Raw genomic sequence first — 11,821 nt, forward strand, 5'->3', positions numbered from 1 at the left:
GACATTCTCATTCTGATTGGTAAATCTACCATTAAAGTGTTCTAAAATAGTAAGAATAAGGGTATAAACGGCATCTTCTCTATTTGCCACTAGGGCCATGCCTAAGTTATCAACTCCTTCGTCAATGGCTTTAGCGTTAATAACCATTGCCCTTTCTTCGACAGTCAAATAATTATCCCACCAGCCACGCAGTTGGCCAGTAAAACCTGCAACAATCATTCTGCAAATATTCCTATCTGTATTTTTCACACCTTTACAGATAGTTGCATACATAAGCATTCTATGTACAAGAATAGTTAATTGCCTATCAGTCAAACCATCAAGATTCCATTCATAAATTTCGGAACCACTGTAAGACGTATTAGTCTGATTTCAATCACGTTCCTCTATTAAAACATCTTGAGGAGTAGGACGACTTTAATAATAAGTCTGCATTCTGGGTTTGTCAGCATATCTGCTATCAGTAAACTTACTATTCTTTTTGGGATAACTTTTGAGTTTATTAAACTCTAACAAAACATCATTTTTATAATCATAAGTAGCATCCATTTTATCAGCAAAATCTTTTGATAAATCAATAGGTTTGATATTCAAACCGGATAACTTTTTATCAAGAAGTTCTTCTAAATCATTAAAAGATTTAAATTTAAAATCCTGAATCTCAGGAGGTCTTTGAATATTAGTAAGAACAGTTTGAGCTCCTGATTTGCTTCCTGAAGTAGAGGCAATATCAGTTATTTTCTTGCTAGTACTCATATCTTTTATCAAAACTGTTAAATCATCAAATGTTTTATCAAGAAAACTAATCTGTTCTCCCAAAACCTTAACATATAAGCTCAAATAATTATTTTGAGAAATTAATTTATTAATTTCTGCGATGCTGACTGCAGCAACATCTTCATCAATAAATTTTTGAAATGCAGTAAAAGTAATACCTGTATTATTAGGTAAAACAAAAGATGATTGAGGAGGATAAAATATTGTAAAGAGATATGCCTTGTAATTTTATTATAGCATTAAAAAATATGGCAATATCTTTCTTATTCTTCATCCCCCTATGGAATGAGCACAACAAGGTGCTAATACCACCATTAAAAAGAAAAAGAAACTAATCAAGATGTGCCAAAATATAAGTTACATAATACATACTAATTTTTGTTCATACAAGTTACATGGTATCTCTTACAAACTTCATAAATCTATCAAGGTCCGTTTATGGTTATGCGAGGAAAACCTTTATAAGTAGGATTAAAATTTCCACTTCCAGGCGAAGCAACATCCTCCGCAAGTTCAGCTAGAATTTCTTCGTAAGCTTCGTCTTCATCTGGTTGTGATTCAGCAAGTCCAAAATTTCTTCTTTCCGACCGGATCCAATCTCTGAAAAGTACTGATTTTTCCAAACTCTCCCTCATAGACGCTCTATAATCACCAAGTTGAAGTCTTGCTTGACTGAAAGCGCTCTCTGATGCCACTGTTGAAGCTTGAATAGTTAAAATGTCTCGAGCCATCCTTGAAAGATCCGGAAAGTATTTTTCTTTGTCCTTCCACCATTCCAAAAGATTAAAGGAACCGTCGGGATTCACTTCCTCAATTCCCTGCGACAAATAAACTTCAAGCTCATTTAGTTGTAAAAAATCACTACTACTAGAACCTTGAGAACCCCTAAATCCCGCCCAAGCACTAAGTGCTCTTACTCCCGCAGTTCTTTTAGATGATTGAAAATCAGAAGAAGAATGAGTTGGAACATTTGGTCTAGCATGATTTAATGCAACTTGATAAGTATTAAAAATAGTTTGAGCATTTATTCTAATTGAGGCTATTGTTTCCGAAAGTTGAGACAATTCCTCATCTTTAAGTGCTAAACCATTATAAACAGTTTCATACCAAAAATGAGGACCTCCTAATTTCATACAAGGATTTAACAAAGCAGAAACACCATAAATAGAAGGAATAGGGAAAAAAATATTTTTTAAACTTTTTTCTCATAGAATCAATAGCAAGTTTATAAATTTTCCCACCCTCAATATAAACTAAACAGTTAGAAATAGTAGGATAATATTGCCCAGAAAATTCATTTGTAGCAATATAAAATTTTTCTAAAAATTCTACAAGTATTTTAACATTAGCCCAATCCCCATTTGTAAGATGCTCATCATCATCACTTACATGTGCATTAAATGTTGAGTTTATGGGGTTTCTATATTCATATGCAACAACCAAACTTCCATACATGTAATTCCATCTAGTTGGACAAGGTTTAGGAACCTTTCTTTCTCTTAGGCCAAACTCATCGCATCTTTTAAAATATTCTCTAAGTCTACTTCTACGGTTTGAATAAAAAAGCCAGTTAAGAGCCATTTTAACCTTTTCAATTTCAATATTTAAAATTTTCATACCATCACCCACAATTAAATGGTAAATATGACAAATACATCTAACATGAAAAATATCACTAAATGTAGGATTTAGCGTAGTGGTAAGCAAGGCTATAGCATTTGTGTTACTAGTAGCATTATCCATTGAAATTGATATTATTTTATCACTAATGCAAAAATATATACAAATATCTGTAACTGTGCTAGAAATAAACTGCCCTGTGTGACGTAAATTAATTATTCTATAAGAAATAATGCGCTTTTGCATTATCCAATCCTCATCAATCCAATGACTGGTAACAGTAAGGTAATCACAGTCGTTACCACTTCTACCAATATCAGTTGTAATAGCAATACGACAATTTATATGAGTAAATAAATAGCACAAATATTGTGCATATTCATGTTTATATTTATAAATATTGCTCTTTATGGTTGTGCGAGGAAAACCTTTATAAGTAGGATTAAATTTTTTTCTAATATAATGCACAAAGTTAGGATCAGAAGGAAAACTATAGGGTAAACACATAACAGTTACCATTTTTGCCAATTCTTCCCGATTTTTTTTTTGGATCATAATATAAAATACCATCGGTAACAGTGTTAATTCCCGGTTGAAATTGATTTGAACCGGTACTAGGGTCAACCTGACTAGGAGTAGGTAGACTTTTCCCCTCGGCCAAAGCTTTCAGACGAAGATATCTCACTTTATCTTGAGGGTGTTTCATTATGTGTCTAGCCAAAGTTCCCGTCCCCCCCTCCCGTCCCCCCCTCCCCCCGCGATCCAAAATATTTAAAAACTAACTCCGTGCCACAAGTTTTACACTTAGCCTTATTTTCTGGAATTAGTTGAGTAAAAAATGGCCAAACGGGAGATGCTTCCGTCCGTTTGCTAGGTTGTCTAGAAAAAGTAGGGGTAGTAACAGGAGTATCAAATAGGACATCATTTGGATTAGCAGGGTTACCACTAGTTGGTGTATTATCATCCGGTTGAGTTTCATCAAAATCTATTTCCTCGTCATCATTTTCATCAATAGTTAGATTAGAATAAAGAGCATTCATTAGTTCATGGTCTAATTGTTCACCAGATCTAATATTATGGCAAAATTGACTTTCAGTAAATTGTAATAAACTATTATCGCTATCAAGAATAGCAGGTGTAGGACGTATATGGAGTTTGGTTCGGGGAGCCCGGGGCAGTGGGGGAGGAACAGATTGAGCACTACATTCATCACTCTTGGATTTTCCCTTATTTTTACCAAAAAGTTTTTTTAAGGAAGCCATCTTAATTAATAAAGTAATAGAAAATAAATAAACACAAACAAAATTATAATATTAAAACTTAAGAGTTGGAACGAGTTTACCGAATTGACGAACAACTTGTTGGAAATTGATTATCGTTGAATACTTCAATTCACCAACTTCACAATTGTTTCACAAATTGTAACAATAAAGTAAGCAATAGTAGCAATTATAGAAGAAAATTAGAGAGAGATTGTGATAGATTGATGATTTTATAAGAAAAAATAAAAGAATGATGGGGTATTTATAGTTGAAAATAGGGAAAAAGTGTAATTATAAAAAGTTTGGGATTAAAACAAAGTTGGGGGGGTTAAATGGCTATTTTATAAATAGTCAACGGCTATTTTTGACAGCCCAACGGCTATATCTTTTTTTATAAAAAAAAAAAAAAAAGCCGTTGGGACCGTTTGGCCCGCTAAGGGACCGGGCCGGTCCCGGACCCTGGCGGGCTAAACGGTCTCGGGCCTGACGGGCCCAAATCATAGGACCGGCTCACGAGACCGGCCCAGGCCTGCTAAAACCAGGCCAAATGGTCTTGGCCCGTTTAGCCCGTTTGGCCCGCGGTCCCGGGCTGGTCCCCGGCCTGGACTGTCCCACTTGCCACCCTTATGTTGGTATTTGGAAAATATATTTTTCATTATATCTATAAACTTATAATAATTTAGAAATTATAAATGAAGCTGCTAATGGTAATGAACTGGTGTTATTTATGAAATCCTTTCAATGTTTAATTAATGGAGTACATCTCATTTCTATTCATGGGTAAGGTCGGGTAGAAAGTATCTGGCAGGCTTGCTTGACCGGGTTATCTTGGTTGAGCGTCGGTCGCGCTCGCCGAGGTCGGGGCGTGACAATGGGGAGATTGACGAGGATGTCATGCACCATATATGGGTGGGGTGGATGAAATGGAGGCTAGCATCTGGTGCCTTGTATGATAGGAATGTGCCTCCAGAACTTAAAGATAAGTTCTATATAACGGTGGATAGGCTGGCCATGTTATATGGTGCAGAGTGTTGGCCAGTCAAGAATTTCCATATCCGGAAGATGAAAGTTGCAGAAATGAGGATGCTGAGATGGATGTGCGGGCACACTTGGATGGATAAGATTAGGAATGAAGATATCCAGGTGAAGGTGGGTGTGGATCCCATGGAAGACAAGATGTGGGAAGCTAGTTTTAGATGGTTTGAGCACGTGCAGAGGAGAAGCCTGGATGCCCCGATAAGAAAGTGTGAACGGATAGCCTTGACGGGTATGAGGAGAGGTAGAGGGCGGCCTAAGAAATATTGGGGATAGGTGATCAGGCAACACATGGTGCAGCTGTAGATTTTCAAGGACATGGCCCTTGATAGGAAGTTGTGGAGGTCGAGCATTAGGGTTGTAGGTTAAGAGATATGAGGCTAGTCTGATAGTGTTTTATTTTAGGCTGTTAGTGGCTCAAGTAGTGTCCTTATTACTTCATTAGGGTTGTAGGTTAGGTTGTAGGAAGCTAGTTTGGAAGTGTTTTGTCTTAGGATATTAGTGGCTATTGTTATGTCCATATTATTCCATCGCGTATGTAGTACTGTACCATTGTTACTACTTAGTGTTATTATTTCTCTCTCTATTTTTTGGTTATTACATTTCTGTTGTTATCTTTCTGGATTCCTTTGTTGTTACTGCTACACTGTCTCATTTCATCTTATTATGCCGAGGGTCTATCGAAAACAGCATCTCTACTCCTCTGGAGTAGGGGGTAAGGCCTGCGTACCCTACCCATACCCCACTTGTGGGATTTCATTGGGTTGTTGTTGTTTTTGTATATGGAATAAGCAATTAGACTTTTCATCTATTTTATTTTCAATATAAAGTTTTAATTTTTATATTTTTTACTATGTTGCTTGTAATTGTCATTATTATATATCTTTTATTTTGTTTGAATTGATAAGGACCTACGAGACCAATATAAATAGGGGAAGGGAAAATAATATATTTTATGTTTTAAATTAATTCAAATATTTTTGTCTTTCGATTCAAATTTATAAGCTTTATCTCAGTTCAAATATTTATGTATATCAATTCAAACATATACAAAATTTCGAAATGATATAATCTAATAAGAATATTAAAAATTATGTATTTTAGTTTTCAATTTTGAATGTACTCTTAGAAATACAAATTTTCCATACAAATCTATAATATAGATATTGATTAGACTTTGTCATAAAATCTAGTTAATTTTGCCTTTAAAGTGCAGTGCAAAGTAGTGTTTTCTTTATATGACACTTCTCTTGACCTCGTGTTTCAGTATCATTCTTTTAATATAATATATGAAGTTATATTATGTGTTGGCAACTTCCCAATTTAAAATAAATAGGTTTCAGAATAAATAATTTTCAGTATATAAAACAAATTCCATTAAGAAAAAATAGCTAAGTATGTTTAAATTCAAATTCAAAAAGAGTAACTAATTACTTAAAACACATAATGCACACGTTTTTAAAAAAAAAAATTGAATTCAAAAGAAATTAATTATTACCTAACCTAACTAACTTTGTCCTATATTGCCAAATGGCTTATTGTGAGGCTGCCACTTGGCTTAATGTAGAGGCTTTTTCCTCTCCTTTTAATAATATAGAGACATATATATATAGATTTATTTATGTATAAAATATTCGTTTGTCCCGGTTTTCAATATTAATATAACCTCATTATTATTGTTATTAAACATATATTATAATTATTATTTAATTCTTTTTCTTATCTTATAAATAAATTTTGTATATTACGTAAAAAAGGTTTTGCTACTTGAAATATTTTTAATTTTAAAAGCCACTAAATTCTTAATATGTTAAGTAAATTTATTCACTTTGTTTATATTTTAACTTGCCCTAAAATACAAATAGTCATCAGCTAGCTCAATCTACGTCTTTTTATATTTTTTATTATTTCATTATTATGACTTTTTAATTATTTTTTCACTTCCTTGTTTTAGCTAATATAGAAGAAAAAAGGACTATTGGATCTATATATGCTATAGATATAGATATATAGATTAGATTTGTCTTTTGGATTTTGTCTTAACTGTGCCAAGTGGCATTTTCTCAATACGCCACTTGGTGTCACGATCCAAAATTCATCATAGGCCGTGATGGCGCCCAACATAGCCGTTAGGCAAGCCAACACTAAATTATTCACTTTTATCATTTTTAAAATCATAAGTCTTTCTTGGATAACGAGGTTAGTGCATTAAAATAAATCGTAATTACGTACAGTTTTATTAAAATAATAGTAAGTGTAAGTGAATCAGTGTAAAACAATCCATAACAGCTTCTAGAACACCCCCAAAAACCGGTATCACAAGTGCATGAGCATTTATTAAGGAGTACAATAATAATAATATAACATATCCAGAATGTAAATAAGACGGGATAAAATAAATAGTACGATGGAGACTTCGTGGACTGCGATGCGTAGCCTTGAATGTAGCTCACATAAAGTCTCCCCAACAGGTGCGCCTACGTGCCAAGATGATCACCAAATAAATCTGTCAGATCCTACACATTTAGTGCAGAAGTGCAGCATGAGTATGTAAATCAACGCATACCCAGTAAGTATCTAGCCTAATCCCGGAGAAGTAGTGACGAGGGATCAACATCGACACTTACTGGAGGTCCAATAAGCAATATAGTAAATCATAAGCAGATATGAATCACACAGCAATAATACTTTTAAAGTATGAATTTCTCAGTCTTGTATTCTACCTTAACAGCTCAAAATGTTAAGTTCCAATATCAAATGAATAAGGCATACCATATAAAATGTCGGGCATCAATGGGAAGATAATATCGTGAATGTTCAGTCTACTAGCGATATAACGTACGATTATGCCGTGGTCGTTCGACCCGATCCAGAATAATGTATACACTATCGAGGGTCAAGCGGCATGAACCATAGATGCATCTATTATACTGCCTAGGCATTCGGCCCGCTCCACAAGAAAGCAAGGAAGTTACCGAATTACGAGGCACATACTTACAATACAGTACACGAGCACAAAGTGAATAAAATCTTTATCGTTTCTCAAATGACTAGCCAACAACTCAAGGTGATAAGGCTCGGCCTAGTATACATACATTTATTTATAAATCAATTTTAAATTATAAGTTCAATTAATTAAGCCAGCAGAATGAGTTCAAATAATTCACTTATTACATAATAAGGTCCTAAGTCTACCCAGACATAAGCATGCTTTAGCTACGTACGGACTCTCGTCACCTCGTGCATATGTAGCACCCAAAACTAGTATCACATAGCACCTACATCACCTAGGGGGTAGTTTCCCCCTCACAAGCTTATACAAGAGACTTACCTCGCTCCGAAGTTCCATAACCGGACCCAAAATGTAACGATCCGGCCGGTCGTTATGGGAGTTATAGTCCCGTTTCCCCTATTTTTGTTTTCTTTATGATCTTAAGCTATATTATGATATACCGGATTAGTTGGTTCGGGCCCGGAATGGGTTCGGAGGGGAATGAGACACTTAGTCTCTTATTTAGACCCTTAAGATGAAAAAGTCAACTGGATGTTGACCTATGTATAAACGATCTCGGATTTGAATTCTGATGGTTCCGTTAGCTCCGTTAGATGATTTTGGACTTAGGAGTGTGTCCGGAATAAAATTTGGAGGTTCGTGGTAGAATTAGACTTGAATTGACGAAGTTGGAAATTTGGCGATGTTGGTCGGTAGTGAAAAATTTGATATCGGGGTCGGAACGGAATTTCGGAAGTTGGAATAGGTTCGTAGTGTCATTTATGATGCATGTGCAAAATTTGAGGTCATTCGAATATGGTTTGATTGGTTTCTGCATCGGTTGCCGAATTTGGAAATTTAGAAGTTCTTAACCTTGAATCCGAGGGAAATTTGATGATTTGATGTTGTTTTGAGTGATTCGAAGGTTCGACTAAGTTGGTATGTTAATATATGACTTGTTGGTATTTTTGGTTGAGGTCCCGAAGGCCTCGGGGTGATTTCGGGTGATTAACGGATTTGTCAAAGTTGGAAAACGCAGTTGAAGCTGCTACTACTGCTATTTTCGCACATGCGGAAGAAAAAGTCGCAGGTGCGAGCCCACAGGTGCGAAACCTGGGGCGCAGATGCGGAAAGGGGGTTTTAGCCCGCAGATGCGGAAGCTGGGTTCCTAAGTGAGTTCCGCACCTGCGATGGAGTTTTTCGCAGGTGCGGTGGCGCAGAAGCGTGCAATTCTTCGCAGGTGCGAAAAACCTGGGCAGAAACCATAAATAGAACCCTTCGCGATTTTGGTTCATTTCCACCATTTTCAAGTCGTTTTTTGGAGCTTTTGGAGTGATATTTGAAGGGTGGTTCAAGGGCTATCAGTGAGGTAAGTTGCTTGAGCCCTAATACTTGTATACTTGGTGATTTTCCGTTATTTAATCATTATAATTAGTGAAAATGAGGGATTAGGGCTTGGAATTTATAAAAGCTTAATTTAAGGATTTGAAGGACCAAACGATGTCGGATTTTGATTAATTTGGTATGGTTAGACTCATGAGTGAATGAGCTTTCTAGTTTTTTAAATTTTGTCAGATTTCGAGACGTGGGCCCGGGGGCCGGGTTTGAGCCAATTTTGGGTTCTCGTCTAATTTGATAGTTTTTCTTGTGAAATTCATTCCATTAGCGTATATTGAGGGTATTGTACTGATTGTAAATAGATTTGGAATATTTGGAGGCCGAGTCCAGAGACAAGAGCATTGCGGGGTAGAGATTTGACCGGTTTGAGGTAAGTAACGATTGTAAATCTAGTTCTGAGGGTACGAAACCCCGGATTTTGTATCATTCTACTATTTTTAGTGACGCACATACTAGGTGACGGGCGTGTGGGCGTGTATTGTTGTGGATTGTGACTTGGTACGTCCCGTAGCAACTATAAAGTTGCATATTTTATGGAAATTATATGATACTTATGTGTTTTTAGAAAGAGTTTGTGTTAATTGGGCTGAATGCCATGTTTGGGCCTTGTGCCAGTACTGTTTGGACCCTTAGGGCCTTTTCTTACTATCCTCTCATTGTTTTCGATTGAAAATCTATACTCAGTCATGGTTATACTTGTTTACTGCATAACTCAGTTTTATGACTCTATTTTGAGGCATATAAATGTTGTTTTGGGCCGAATGCCCTGTTTTTACTGAAATGCACAAGTTGCTTGAGAGGTTTATGCCTGAGTGAGGCCGAGGGCCTGATTTGTGAGGATATTTATGGGATCGGGCTGCATGTCGCAGCATGTTGCATATTTATGGGATCGGACTGCACACTGCAGCATGTTTGATATCGGCCGAGGGCTTGATTGTGAGGATGAGTGTGGATCGGGGCTGCCCGCCTGCAACATACTTTATTATTATAGCACGTGAGTTGTGCGTGCAGATTATAGCGCTTGGGCTGAAGGAGCCCCTCCAGAGTCTGTACACACCCCCAGTGAGCGCAGGTACCTACTGAGTATGAGTGCCGAGTGTCGAGTGTCGAGTGCCGAGTGCTGAGTGCATGAGTGATTGTGAGGTATGCCCGAGTGGCAAGAATGATTGTGAGGTATGCCCGAGTGGCACGAGTGACTGTGAGGTTTGCCCGAGGGGCTGTATATGAGTGATATTTGGCCCGAGGGGCTGTTTATGATTTCATCATTTTTGCTCACCTTTGCATTTTTCCTCTGTTTGAAAATTATTGAAAAATATCTTTAAATGATTTTTACTGGAATTGTGTTTAAACGAGATGTTTTGATTCAAATCCTGATTTTTAAAGCATGTGGTATTCTACTAAAATTTCCTGATATGAATGTTATATGCTTTATTGCTCATCACTACTGCTCAATCTTTATTTATTGTTGTTACTTACTGAGTTTGCGTACTCACGTTACTCCCTGCACCTTGTGTGCAGATCCAGGTGTAGCTGGACACAGTAGCGGTTGTTGATTATTTTGGTTGCAGATTTTCTCGGGGATAGCAAGGTAGCTGCTTGGCAACCGCAGCCCCTGCTCTTCTCCCTCTTATCTTCCTCTAGTTGTATTTAGCTATTTTCCAGGCTGAGTTAGCCTTGATATTGTTAGACAGATTGTAGTAGATGCTCATGACTAGTGACACCCCGATATCAGGCTTTTCTTTTCCACACTTTTGTTTTGATTTGAACTCCTTTGCAAAGGTTTTTATGTTAAAAAGCATTGAAATTATCTTTGAAATAAAAATATCGGTTTGTTTTGGAAATGAGTCGGCTTGCCTAGTTCCACGATAGGCGCCATCATGACAGAGGTTTGTTTGGGTCATGACAAATTGGTATCAGAGCCTAGGTTACATAGGTCTCACGAGTCATGAGCGGGTTTAGTAGAGTCTTGTGGATCGGTACGGAGACGTCTGTACTTATCTATGAGAGGTTGCAGAACCCTTAGGAAATTTTCACTTTCTTGTATTCTATCGTGCGAAATTGATTCAGCTTGAAACATAACTCTTTGAATTCCTTCCACTCATTCGTATGCGCACATGAGCGCTCGGTATCAGTTGTGCATCACCGACTTGTGATTCTATGTACGAGGTTCGAGATGTGTATTATGTGTTCTGGTGATGGGCTAGTCTGGAGGACTTGAGGCCAGGTTTAAACCATAGCTTTGGCTTGGTAGCTTCAGTTGTAACCTGTACATTTGGACTCATTTGTCTGGTAATGCCCCTACGAGTGGAATTCGTGGCTCGATGAGCGGTGGAATGGCTTTATGATGAGTATGATGTAACTGCAGGATGTGTTAAGACGATTTGAATGTGACGAGAAGTGTTTCCTTGAAATGTAAAGTAAGGCCATTAGGCGCTTGATTTTCGTTTTGATGTGATGTACGGTCTCGAGTGTGAATGTTTTGAAGGATCTTTCACGTTATTACATTTTGGGGAAAATTAAATTCTCATGTCTTGTCAAAGAGTTTGGACTCAAGAAGAGTAAGTGATTGTGTAGTAATTGTGGTTGCGAATGGGTATTTTTGATGTTGATGGCTCGAGAAAGATGATCTTCGAAGAGACTTAGAGTCGGTAACATTTTATTGGTTCAGGTGCGATAGAGATACATTTCGATTTGATGCAGAAGTTGGGTAGCAAAGTATGAGGGAAGACATGACGGG

At 37.0% G+C, this 11,821-nt stretch overlaps 1 long non-coding RNA gene across 1 annotated transcript in view; it reads left to right on the forward strand.

Annotated features, from left to right (window-relative positions):
- Positions 1 to 10,952, forward strand: part of LOC142164225 (uncharacterized) — a 33,558-nt gene extending 22,606 nt beyond the window's left edge. The window contains exon 4 of the long non-coding RNA XR_012694890.1: positions 10,603 to 10,952. This is a non-coding gene — a long non-coding RNA (uncharacterized LOC142164225). The remainder of the gene's footprint in view (positions 1 to 10,602) is intronic.
- Positions 10,953 to 11,821: the final 869 nt, after the last annotated feature.

This window comes from Nicotiana tabacum, chromosome 9 (assembly GCF_000715075.1).
Source record: "Nicotiana tabacum cultivar K326 chromosome 9, ASM71507v2, whole genome shotgun sequence".
Lineage (NCBI taxonomy): Eukaryota > Viridiplantae > Streptophyta > Magnoliopsida > Solanales > Solanaceae > Nicotiana > Nicotiana tabacum.